The 13,451-nt window shown below is 30.5% G+C and overlaps 1 long non-coding RNA gene across 3 annotated transcripts; it reads right to left on the reverse strand.

Moving 5' to 3' along the window:
- Window positions 1-1,685: 1,685 nt before the first annotated feature.
- On the reverse strand, window positions 1,686-7,267 carry LOC104605645 (uncharacterized). 3 transcript variants are annotated; one of them, XR_016070685.1, is made up of 4 exons: window positions 6,728-7,267; window positions 6,386-6,493; window positions 2,944-3,119; window positions 1,686-2,801 (listed from the first exon to the last, which is right to left on the reverse strand). It is a non-coding gene; the product is annotated as an uncharacterized LOC104605645 (long non-coding RNA). The 3 variants fall into 3 exon arrangements; XR_016070679.1 differs by having other exon boundaries at window positions 2,944-3,031; window positions 6,728-7,204; XR_736657.2 differs by having other exon boundaries at window positions 2,944-3,081; window positions 6,728-7,204.
- Between the last annotated feature and the right edge of the window lie 6,184 nt (window positions 7,268-13,451).

Below are 13,451 nucleotides of genomic sequence, written 5' to 3' on the forward strand. Positions count from 1 at the left end.
GGTGGGGCATCTACATAATGGCATCTAATCAATTCTCTCTTCCATCAAAGAGATCCTCATTTCATATGGCAGTCTCCAATAATAGTCCCAACATTTGGCACCATCGACTTGGACACACTTTCAGATCATGCTTGACTCTCATCTCTGGTATACCAATTCTACCCTCGGATGTTTGTTGTGATGCTTGTCATCAAGCAAAACAGCATCGAATACCATTTCCTATTAGCAACAACAAGTCCACTATACCCTTCCAACTTGTTCATTGCGATATGGAGGGGAGGGGGGGGTTACAAGACACCATCCCATACCGGAGCACACACTTTTCTTACTATAAATGATGATTTCACAAAATGCACATGGGTTATCATCATTCATGTATTGACACCCACAGCAAAATGGGGTAGCCAAAAGGAAACATCGCCAATTCGCCATCTACTTGAAGTGGTTCGTACTCTTCGATTTCAAGCACACCTTCCTATCTCATTTTGGGGTTAGTGCTTAATGATTTCAATATACATCATTAACCGCTTACCAACCCCTCTACTGTCCGGGCTATCCCCTTATGAAGTCCTATTCAAACATCCTCTAGCATATGATCATTTACAGGTTTTTGGATGTCTATGTTATGCTCAAATAAGACCCCCCACCATCTAACAAATTTGCCAATCAAGCAGTCCGTTGTGTGTTTGTAGGATACCCTTTTGGTCAAAAGGGATACCGTTTGTATGACATCCACACTCTCCACATATTCACAGCTTGAGATGTCATTTTTTATGTCTGGATTCCCTTACCAATTCCCCTCATCTACCTCAGAACAAGTCCCTTCACCTATCTTCCCACCACCACTAACACTTATACATGACGATGACATTGTTGTAACAAATCCAACAAGCCACACATGTTTCCACCCTCCATGCACTTATCCTCTAGTACTCATGTTTCCACCTTCATATCTGATGTTGAACCCATGACATATGCCCAAGCTGCTAAAGGCCCACGGTGGTATCAGGCCATGGCTGATAGAAATTGCTACATTGGAAAGAAATCACAAGTAAAAATTATCATTTTGCTCTGCTTACTTAGATACCTTTTCACAAGGTATGAAAAAAGAATTAAAATTAAAACTAGAGATTATATGGGATTTATACTTTTTTTTGTATCATTTCAATCCTAATCCTTGTCCATACACTACAAGAAAAACGGTCAAAGCCGACGATCCTAGAACTGCCGGCTTAGGCCTTCAGACTGCCGGCTTAAGTCTAAGGCGACGGTCAAGCTTCCGCCCCCTTATCAGCCACCGCCGCCCTAGATTAGGACCGTCGCCGCAGAGGGCCGATCAAAGGCGGTTTAAATTGCTCTATAGCGGCAGTCACAATGAGCCATAGGCTTAGCATTAATCAGGCGGCAGTTTTGACCATCGGCTTAGATACCAAAAGACCGCCGCCTTAGATTTTTGTCAAACTCCTTTGAGTTCTTAGGTGGCGGTCCAAACCGTCGGCTTAGGTGTTAAATGACCACCGCCTTAGGTGTTGTTTGTGGCTAAACTGACGGTTGCATGACCACCGGCATAGATCTTTTTTTTCGTTTTTATTCATACCATGTTGATAGCTAAGCCAGCGGACATGACCATCGGCATAAACCAATTTTTTTCAAAAAAAAAATCATATTCCCGCTTAATTGCATCATTTTTCTGGTAGCTGAATTGCTTATTGACTTAGAACTTTCACACCTATTTAATATAGCAAAACAATTTGATAAAAATCAATTTAAAATGAAATCTATTAATTCAAAGATTACATTTTAAAATATCCAAAAGACATTGTTCAAATACAATATCCAATTGACATATAAATAGTACATGAACTTAAAAAAATAATCAAATTCTCTAATAATGAAGCACATAAGCAATTAATTGGAATATCAATAGTAATTCAAAATATTCTATAGCATCCATAAGGGCATATTAGCAATGTATCACTTATCAAGGGCAAACAACACCAAAGGTGGGTGGATTCAGTCCTCGCAAAACTGTGCTCACACCGTTCTCACAGCCCTTTTCAGCCATGCACCGGGAACATCTCCATATTTGTATCTTTTTATTTATGGGGAGATATTTCTAATACACGGATGAAAATGGTTGTAAGAATGAGTATGAGCACAATTTTGTGGGCACCAAATCCAATTTCACGTCAAAGATGGACCCAAAGCATATGGGTCACTGGACTAGCTTCTTATGATCCTTCCCTAGTAAAAATCAGGTCCAACAAGCTTGATAAACATATATATACAAAATTAGAGCTAAGTTTGATAAACATATAAGCTCAGTTTGGAAAGAATACAAATAAAAATGTGCATGGTATAAATATATACAAAATAATATAAAATATAAGGCTTTGCACTTTAAACTGAGCCATATTTACACATGCTTATTTGTCATGTCAAAACATCTTTGATTTATTATATGCACTTTAGAGAGCCCAAGTTACTGCTAGAAGAAACTGATCTAAGTACCTCTTGAATCACCTCGAATGCTAAAATATTCATGTCCTAATATGTGTGTGTGTGTTGTTACCCCAATCCATGTTATCAATACAGCCTTCTGTTTGACCATCCAAATTAAATATATAGACACTTTGATAGAAGGTGCCAGCTAACTTTCTTGTAATGTATGTAATGTATGGCTGGACATTGTAGAGACTTGAGGTTGAATCCTGCCTTTACCTGGGTTTGGGAGAGAGCTACCCCATTAGCCCATTTTCCCACACACAAAAAAAAAGGATTTGACCAATCTAATATATGCCCTGCAATTTGAGAATTTCGGCCCCATTAGCAATAATCATTTGAGCAATGTGAACTGTTGTGCCTTACATTAAGCCTTAAATATCATCTACTAGCATACAAATAAAGAAGTTGATGGGTTAAGAAAGGATGTGAAAGTATCACCTTCTTCCCTCAAATAGCAACTCTTGGTTCTCCTTGGATCACCATATACTTTGTGCCACCAAGGTGTAAGCCAGTTGGAGCAAGTGATCTAGGTTCAGCAAAGTCATTCATGATGGCAGTTATTTCCTCAGGCTTAAACTACAACAATAACACACAAGAGCAATGGATTGCGACTCCTAAAATAAAAATAACAGAAATAAACAAGAGCAAAGTCATTAATACAAAATCTTTCTTCAGGGTTAAACTACACTACAGTCTACACTACTGGAAAATTGTCTTAAAGCTGAATAACCCATTATTTTCTAAATCAGTAAAAATCATCGCTAGATTTTCCCCTGAAAGAAAGCCAGCCAAATATGAGTATATGACAAAAAAGGAAAATTGTGGATATCAAACTTATGCTCTGATATAAAATGCTTAAATATATGGTAACTAACTGCTGATTTTATTAGGATTAGCTTGAGAATTAATTTGACATCAACAAAAACAAAGAATAATACCACCTCTTGGGTCTGTTTGGATTGAAAGACTACGGGAATAAAGAAAACAAACTTAATAAATTCTTAAAAACCACAGTACTGAGGGACTAACATATCCCTGAGACTAACCATTTAAATCTCAAGCATACTAAAAGTAAGGAGAAACAAATGGCTGGTATCCTCCACCTACTTAAAGAGTGCTTCAATTACACGGGGTACAACACCTGGGGAATCTGGTTTACCTTCCTAAAATGTTTATGCAAAGGCTCAACAATTAGAAGTTGTAACAGTTAAATATCATTGGGTCCTCCTAAATCTTCATTAGCTTATCAAACTATAAAAACAAGACTCAGGCAGGTCGACTTCATGGTTCTTATGTGTCTCTTGCTCAAATTATGACTAGTATTTCCAAATATTTTTCAACTAGAATATGATGAAAGCATGATATGCTAGATATTGGCTTGCAAAATTATGTGGCTGAAAATTTCCTGATTTAACACCCATGCCCTCTCCCTTTAAGGCCACCTACTTCATTCATATGATGAAGCTGCATGCAATCAATATCAAAATATTAAAGGTAAACCAGTGGTCTTATGACACCTACAAGTCTGACTTAATTTGAGACTCAACATTTTGTAGCTGCACCCAAATTTCTTCAGAAACAGATGCCAGGAACTTAGAGCTTTTCTTGCTTGTCTGCAACTTCATTTTGGTTTTAAATCTTTTCAAAGCCAATGCAAATAAGTAAATCATGTAAGGGAGATTTTTGTACAGGAAATCATTTTTACATTGCTGGTCAAAACCAACCATTTACAAAATTATATTATTATTTTAAGGGAAGATGAAGAGAAAGGGAAGATTGGATGTGGTTATTGGAGCAAAGCTTCTGGACTAGATGTTGATTCCACTAGAGTTGGATGTGGTTGGAACTTTTACAAAGGCAAACACAAGTACTTGGCCTATATATGTAAAGGCTTGTGATTTGGGTCAAAGTTCATTTTACATCCAATATGTCCTGGGAAGAATCTACCATCCATTTATATTCTTCAGGCTCAGTTTGGGAAGAGTATAGATATAAATATGTACTTTGTAGATATATGGTTTAAATTATACTATATAAGGTTTGTACTGAACATATATGTATTTGCATTCTTTCCAAACTGTTTGGAAAGAGTATAAATACAAAATATGCTTTAAATATACTATATAAGGTTTGTACTGAACATATATGTATCTGCATTCTTTCCAAACTGTTTGGAAAGAGTATAAATACAAACATGTACAGTTTTACCAAGTAGAAATCCATTAAAATTGGAGAAAATTGAATGATTAACCAGGGTCCAAATGGTCACTTGGTCATCAAGTCATTGGTTTAATCTTGCTTTTGCATTATGGTTTATGTAAGATCCAACAACGCTGACTGCACATTACATCCAAATTTCAACCAATCAGTTAAAACCTACCTAATTTTTCTTGGTTCATATTTCCTAAAGTGTAATTTTAATTTTAAGGTGTATTTTTCATCACGTTCATTCAATCAATCACATCTTTTACTGTACAATGCAGTGAATTAGTCTGCTTACTTTTTCTTGATTCATGTTTAGGTTAAACAAAACAAAGTGTACTTGCCATCGCATTCAACCAATTTTTTTCTTCATAGGTTTTGCTTTTATTCAAAAAGCAAAAGCCATATAGTTTTCAGCAAGAAGAAAACTGATCTGTATTCTCTGATTAACAAAGCAAGTATTGCATTAAAGGCAACCAGAAAAAATAAAGGGAATATATAAGAATAAGTTTTGATGTTACTTAAAACAAATAGGAAGATGTAATGTTGCAAGAATCAGTAAGGAGCACCAATAATGGGAAAAGCCAACTATTTTTTTTTTCTGGATAAATTGTCACCACTCATACTTGCAGCCAAAGCCTTAGAAGTGAGAAGAGCATGATCATAGCAATAGCAATGGAGGTGCAAGAAGAAATTAAGAAGGAAACTCTAAAGGGGGTAACCGACAACATCATTGGGTGAGTTAGAAACATGGTGGTAGATACACTCAATATCATAAATGACATTCAAGGCCTCCTCACTCCTCACTCATTTATTCTGAAGGAATTCTATGTTTTCACATGCTTCTCAAGGAAAGTGTCCAATGTCGTGGCAGGCTAGGTATCAGCCTAGCTAGCAGGGTAATTGAAAGGAAAAATTAAGAAGACTTGTTTTAATTTATACCAATTTTCATAATTTGATGGAGACTGGATCTAGTACTGACTAATCACTCCATGTGTATTCTCATTTCTCACAGCACACTCAGTGTGTTCACCGAGTTTGGACACAAGTAGAAGCTAGAAACCCTTTCCTTTTGTTTTACCAAAAATGGGAACAAAAAAGCACCCTTTATTTTCGTGGGTGGACTACACTCTACAAATGCTCCAAAGAAAGAATGAAAACAAGAATGATATGGATCGATGACCCCAGTACCCAACATAAAGGCCCCAATCCAAAGAATCATATTGATAGAGGTAATGATGCCTCCCCTGCCTCTTTCCACCCAAATACCCAACATAAAGTGGAGTCGAAAATAAATAAATAAATGGCTCCTCTTACCAAAACAAAAGAGAATTTCACAAATAGGTGCACAAAATTTTAGCAAAAGAACTAGATAAAAAAAAAGAGAGAAAAACAACATGAGCATACAAAACATATAAACCTTATAATGAGTAGCCTCCCAAGCAAATAACTTCATGTGGTTAAAAAATAAGAACAATGATCAGAACCATAACAAAGAAGCAAATGATCCCCATCAAATATATAAGAACATTAAGCAAAAACAAAAAAAAAAAAAGAATTTATATATATTCCAATACTGATGAATCATGTTCTACATGAGTAGAACCTTTAAAAATAAGTAAGAAAAAATCATCTTTATCAAAATAACATATTAAACCTTTAAAAATAAAAACCATACCTCCTAATAACACCATAATCTCGAAATTCATCTTTGAGTTCTCTTTCGGTAACTCTGGGATCTAAGTTCCCAACATAGACTCGAGACATTATGCCAGGCCACTGTCAACTGTGAAAGAAAATATAAGGTTTTCAGAAACCACACAACACAGAATTCTAAAACCCTAAGAATGCCGAAAAAACACTAATTTAAGCACAAATATGCATTGCATGCAGGAAAGCAAAAAGTAGTTAAATGGCTTGCCTCTCCAAAACCCTTCGACCTCCTATTCAAAATCCCTTATACCCGTCGACCTCCTACTTCCAAAATACAATTAGCCATGAAGGGTTTATATAGAAGTACCTTCTCTTCTCTTGCTCGAACGAAGAGTCGATGCTGGCTTGAATATCTCCAAAGCAAAAGAAGTCTTCCCCTTCTCAAGTAAACAATGAACAAAGGTAAATGCTAATTTAGAGTCGCATGGCACTTATAACCTAGATTTCCTTCTCATTCTCCATCCGATCAATGTTTCTCCCTTTGTAAGGTTTTTTGTCAAAAACCTAGCTAGAACCAGATTGCCTTTGTGCGGGAAAAAAATTTGGACTCCCCGCATCCGCGTGATTGTATTAGACCGGTTTAATTTTAAAATCGCCGTCTGCCGTGTTTGTTATTTTAGACCGTCGCATCTGTTCCTAAACCCAATGTAGACCGGATCTTCAGGTATCACTATAGTGGCGACCATTAAGACCGTCGGATCTAAACCGCCGGCTTAGACTTTTTCTTTTGTAGTAAATCTAATATATATATATATATATATATATTAAAGTAATGATTTCAGGCCAAAACCCCATAGATGGCTCATTTACATTCAGACACCTCTAAAGATTTAAACAAAATGAACATATGTCATATTCTGATTAGTGGTAGTTCAAGAACAGAACCTACTATATCAAATTTTGATTACTGGTAGCTCAAGAAATAGCCCACTAACATGGAGAGTGGAGCCTAACACCATGTAGAGTTGTGAGAAGTGGGAAGCTCTCACTTTCAATCCTTTAAATAAAAAGAAATTGTGTTATTAATTAATGTTAACTACTAAACTAATTAATTAATTCCAATTATTGATTACTAATAATAATTACTGTTAACTACTTCTAATTAATTAATTACAACTATTAATCTATAATAATAATTATTGTTAATTACTAATTAATTACTATTAACTACTTCTAATTAATTAATTATAGCTATTAATTACTAATAATAATTATTTACCGATAATAATTAATTACTGAAAATTATTTTTTATAATAATTACTGCTAATACTTAATTATTGATAATTTATTACTCACAATATTGCTCATTATTAATTCGAAATGATGATTAATGAATGATAGTTAATAAATATTTTCATAATAGTAATTAATAATTCAGCAATAATCATTTCATATTTATATTAACTCATATTAATTATTTTGAAAATAAATATTTAATGTTAATTATTGATATTATAATTATTATCAAAAATTAAAATTAATACATTTATATGAAATAATTAATTATATTATAATAAGTAATTATAATTAATATAATTATATTAGTTAATATAATTATATTACTATTATTACCAATAATTATAATTAATTATTACTAATACTAAGGATGATAATTATTATTTCAGAATGTTAATTAATTAATGATAATTATAAGTATTTAATTAATGTTAATTATTAATTGGGATATAATCATTTTATATTAATATTAATTCATATTAATTATTTTACCAAAAATTGTATTTATAACAAATTAATTACTTAAAAAATAAAAATAAAATAATAATAAAAGTAGTAATAATAATAATACTTTAATATTACTAATTTCAAAATCAATACACTCATAATAAGAATATATTATTAGTTAATAATAATAATATACTTATAAATATTAATGAATTCATAATTATTAATCTATTAGTAGTACTGATTATTATTAAAAAAATGTTAATAGATAAATTTAATTACTTAAAATTATTTGCTGAAATTACCCATTTTAATTCAGATAGATAATTAATTAATAATTTTAATTTCTTAAAATTATTATTTACTAAATAATTTTAAATAGTCTTTGATTAACAACCTTATTTTTGAATAATTGGTTTTTTATGTTCAATAATATTTTTGCAAAAATCCAAATAATTTTTCATTTGCAATGCTCACCATTTTATTTTTCTCTTATTCGGTTTTTCAAAAGATAAAAAAAAATAATAATAATTTTATTTACCTTTTTTTATCATATTATGTATTTATTAAGTTGTTGTCATTGATGATGACAATGATGATGAGTCAACTTTTTGAAAGAGAGGAGTTCTAATAATAATTAATGACTCCTAATTAATTATTTTCAGCTATTAATTACTAATTATATTCACTGATATTAATTAATTACTGATAATAATTTCTTATAATAATTACAGCTAATACTTAATTACTGATAATATTTCTTATTATTAATTCAGAATGATAATTAATAACGATTTTCATAATGGTAATTAATAATTTGAAAATAATCATATTATAATTATAATAACTCATATTAATTGTTTTGAAAATAAATATTTAATGTTAATTATTTATACTAGAATTATTATCAGAAATTATAATTCATACATTTATATGAAATAATTAATTATATTATTATTATCAGTAATTATAATTAATACTTATATTACTTAATATAATTATATATTTATATTATTATCAATAATTATAATTAATTATTACTAAGAATAATGATTCCTGATAAAATTTAATTATAGATTATAATTACTTACTAATAATTAATTCCTTAATTATAACAATGATAATTATTACTTCGGAATGTTAATTAATTAATGATAATTAATAAGTATTTTAATAATGTTAATTATTAATCGGGATAAAATCATTTTATATTTATATTAATTCATATTAATGATTTTATAAATATATAATTAGTGCTACTTATTTACGTTATTGTTATTATAAGTAATTATAATTAATACTATTATTATTCTCCAATAAATATTTCATTTGGTTAAAGTTAAAATATAAACTTTCAAGTATCCATTATTGTTAAACTAAACGAAATAAAAAAAATATTATTTCAAGAATTAACTAAAACTCATAATTATAACAAATTAATTATTTCATAATAATAATAATAATTTAATATTACTGATTTCAAAATCAATACACACATAATAAGAATATATTATTAGTAAATAATAGTAATAATAATATACTTATTATTATTATTGATTTCATAATTATTAATCTATATTAACTCAATAAAGACATGGAATAAAAAAATATTCAAATTGCTACTAAATGAATGAACTAAAAATCTATGAGTATTCTAATTGACTTGAATTTGACACATCAATATGCCCAAAATTATAATTTCAACCTACATTTCCTATTTCTATCTCCTGATTCCCATAATTCAAACATACCATTATGTTATGTACATGTTTCCCTACCTTTTTCCTAAAGATAAATTCTAACCAATCTACGCACATTGTGGGGAGCTTAGACTTAAAATCCATAACCATGATCGACCAAAAGAAGCGTTGCCACCTAACTTGGAGGTGACTTCCATATATAGGATGGTCCCATTATTCCCCTTTCTTTCATGTTTCCTCTATTGGATGGACTTTGGAATCCTAATTAAATGATCAGTTGATTGTAGCCATACATGATGGTTTGATTGTAGTCATATATTTTTCATCTCTTACTTCAGAGGATGGATGCATCTACGAATATTGTTTGGCATGGATTGTTTTTCTTAGCAGTTCTTTGAATGGTTTTCTTCCTTCTTTGCCTCTTTGAATGGATATCATTTAAATGCTTTTTATCAATTCATATGTCCCTAAATATTAAACAGTATTGGTGATATTGTTGTAAACATCCATCTAATTTTATTATTTTATAAATAGATTAATGATTTCCAAGTTGTTGATACTTTTTCGGGGGTGGGTTGCTCAACAGGACATTGATTTTTTATTGCTAAATAGTAAATTTCAAATTAAATGATACTGTAGTTGCCCCTTACTTAGTATGGGGTCATTGTCTAGATAAAACCTGGTAAGTCTCTTAAATCAAATAAATAGACTATCCTAAATGTCTATTATAAATAATAAAAAAATAAAATAATTCAAATTAAATCAAATAATTTCTTGCTGAAAAATACTGAATTAAGTAAATAATAAAAAACAAAATAACAATAATCAATTATCATTAATGTTTATTCAGATCATGCCCCATAATAATTACCGAATACAGTAATTAAACCTTAAATAAGAATCAATATTTATTAATAGTCATTAAAATTGTTAAGTCAAATCATTAATGTTTATTCTTAAATGCAAAATATTAATTAGCAAATCTATTATATAATAATTATAGTCGGTTGGAAAAAATATTTTAAGTAAACATTTAAATAATTACAAATTTAGTTAATATTATTACTATATAACAAAATTTTTAAATTAAATACTAAAATAAATTAATAATAATAATGATTAAATTAAAGCAATAAACGGTTTAAGTTGAACTTAATGACTCATATAAATTTATGGGTTTGACATATGAGTCAATTTATATGGACCCATAGATTATATAAATGTCTTAAAAAATGGCAATTTATAAATAGTAATAAAAATCATTAATATTTATTTATATATATATATATATATATATCTTAACTTCTCCATCTTAATACGGGTCATTCACTAGCGGTTGATAATAACAGTACGATCTGTGCACATGCCTAACAAGTAGTTAGGTCATGGCCACCAAAAAGCTAAACAGTTTGTCATACATCAAAAACCTGATCATATGACTGTGATCCGTTCGTTTCCTCAGAATTCGTTAGATGTCAAAGTCAAGTCTATAATATCAAGGCCAATTAAGTAGCTCCTCACGTGCATCCTTACCAATATATACAGCAAAGAATACAAAATATCTGCATTTATATTCTTTCCAAACTGAGTCTTAATGGACTCGCCTTGGACTGTAGCTTGACTTAACCCGATTGTCCTTTGTAGCGTGGATGGATTCACCGGATGGCTTGTAGGACCCGCTTAATTTATACACTTTTTAGTTCTGCCTATGGATACTTTCTTTGTTTCTAACGTATGAGGAAGTTGAGTTAGGGAGTGTTTGGTTTGTGGTGGTGTTAGTGTTTTATGTGGTTCATGAACACGCTACGATGGAATTAGCCTTTTGTTTGCCTACCATTAATTTCTACCAAGAAAAGGCAACATGGTTTGCCAATGTGAGCATGAAATGCAGTATAGCTCCAGGAATCTACTCAATGACTATACGATACATGAATCACATAATCAATACTCACATATGAAATACCAACAAATCAATCTCAAAATTTTCTTTCAAAAGCAGTATAATCAATACTCATGAATCACATAATTAATACTCACATATGATTCTGGAACCATCACTAACTGAAATGAACACCCCTATTCTGTTTGCAGTTAGTTTTCGTTTCCAAAAACAAAACTATACACATTTCTGAAAATCTAGTAATGGTGTATAGTCAAAACAGGTAAAAACTCCTTTTAATTACCTACTTGAACCCATATTCAAATGATAATTTACAGCTCTGTCCTATCATTCAAGTAGACTTGCTTTATCATGTCCTTTGGATAATCCATTAAGATCAAAGGCATTGCGTATCTTTACTATATAAAGTGGTTATTTATTGTGAGTTTTATACTGGTCGTAAAAGTTAAGTTTTATTTGTACATGTGTGTATCACATGTCTTACACTAGTATGATATAAATTCGGTGCCAAATTTTAATGAAATTTTTAGTTCTGATGACCCTTGAACTTTGCGAAAATGACATTTTTCATCTTAAAGATTCAGAAGGGCCATTTTCGCCCTCAATTATGGTGAAAATGCAGCATTAAACCCTTTGTACTTTTAGGGTCAAAAATGGATTTTTTACAAAGTTCAAGGATTGCTAGAGCCAAAAATCCAATTTTAATATAGCAGTTTCATCAAGAATAGGGTTTTTATGTTCCATATTTCCTTGCCAAGTATCACTAAAATAGAATTATAAATTGCATATAGATATATATGTAATACATTAACCATATAGGATTTGGTATGCCTTTTTTTTTTCTTTCTACTAAATACCTTGCTTTCTATTCAACCTTTGTTAGTTAATTGTGGTTTTAAAAGGAGATGTACTTATACAAACAAATCTAAGGCTGTATTGGTTTGATAGGAAATAAAAAAGAAACAAAAAGTGGAGGTGAAGTTCATAGATATTTTTGTTAAATTTCTTGTCAACAAACGAGGGATCTCACCAACAAGTTTTTATTGTGGCATTATTTATCCGAAACACAGTTCCAAATATTACAATGATGAGCCTCTATTCAACTCCATCGTTTGAACATAAATGTGTCTATCCATTCACTTAAGGGTGTTTTTGTTATATAAAAATTAGTCAATAGGGTAGGCTATTTGGTTAAGGTTAATTTTATAATTAAAAAAAATAGGATATTTACTAGAATACCACCTATAGTTTCATAGATTTATTTAAATCTACTCTATAGTTTTCGCTTTATTAAAAAACCCCCTGTAGCTTACAATCTCTTTACTTAATCAATATTTCACTAGGAAGTGTTTGTTTTTTCATCTGAAAGTAGTAACATGATCACCCGAACTAAATGGAAAATGTACATTTTCATTCTTATTTTCTTTTGTTTAAATTTATCCAAATGGACATTAAGATCACAACTATCATTTAATGGAAGCTCGATTAAGTAAATTGATTGCAAATTATAAGGGGTGTTTTAGTAAAACGTAAACTACAAGGTAGATTTTAATAAATCCATGAAACTATAAGGGGTGTTTTAATAAATGGCATATAAGAATTAGTTCGATTATGCTCAATAACATTGACTTAAACTCTTAATCTACAAAAATGTGAAAGCTGGAGCTCTCTTCAAAGAATAAATAAATAATAACAAACTCTCCTCACTAACATTGACTTGTTAAAAATGTATATTTTTGGGCAATAG

This window comes from Nelumbo nucifera, chromosome 1 (genome assembly GCF_055504915.1).
Source record: "Nelumbo nucifera cultivar China Antique chromosome 1, China Antique-T2T, whole genome shotgun sequence".
In the NCBI taxonomy this organism is placed as follows: domain Eukaryota; kingdom Viridiplantae; phylum Streptophyta; class Magnoliopsida; order Proteales; family Nelumbonaceae; genus Nelumbo; species Nelumbo nucifera.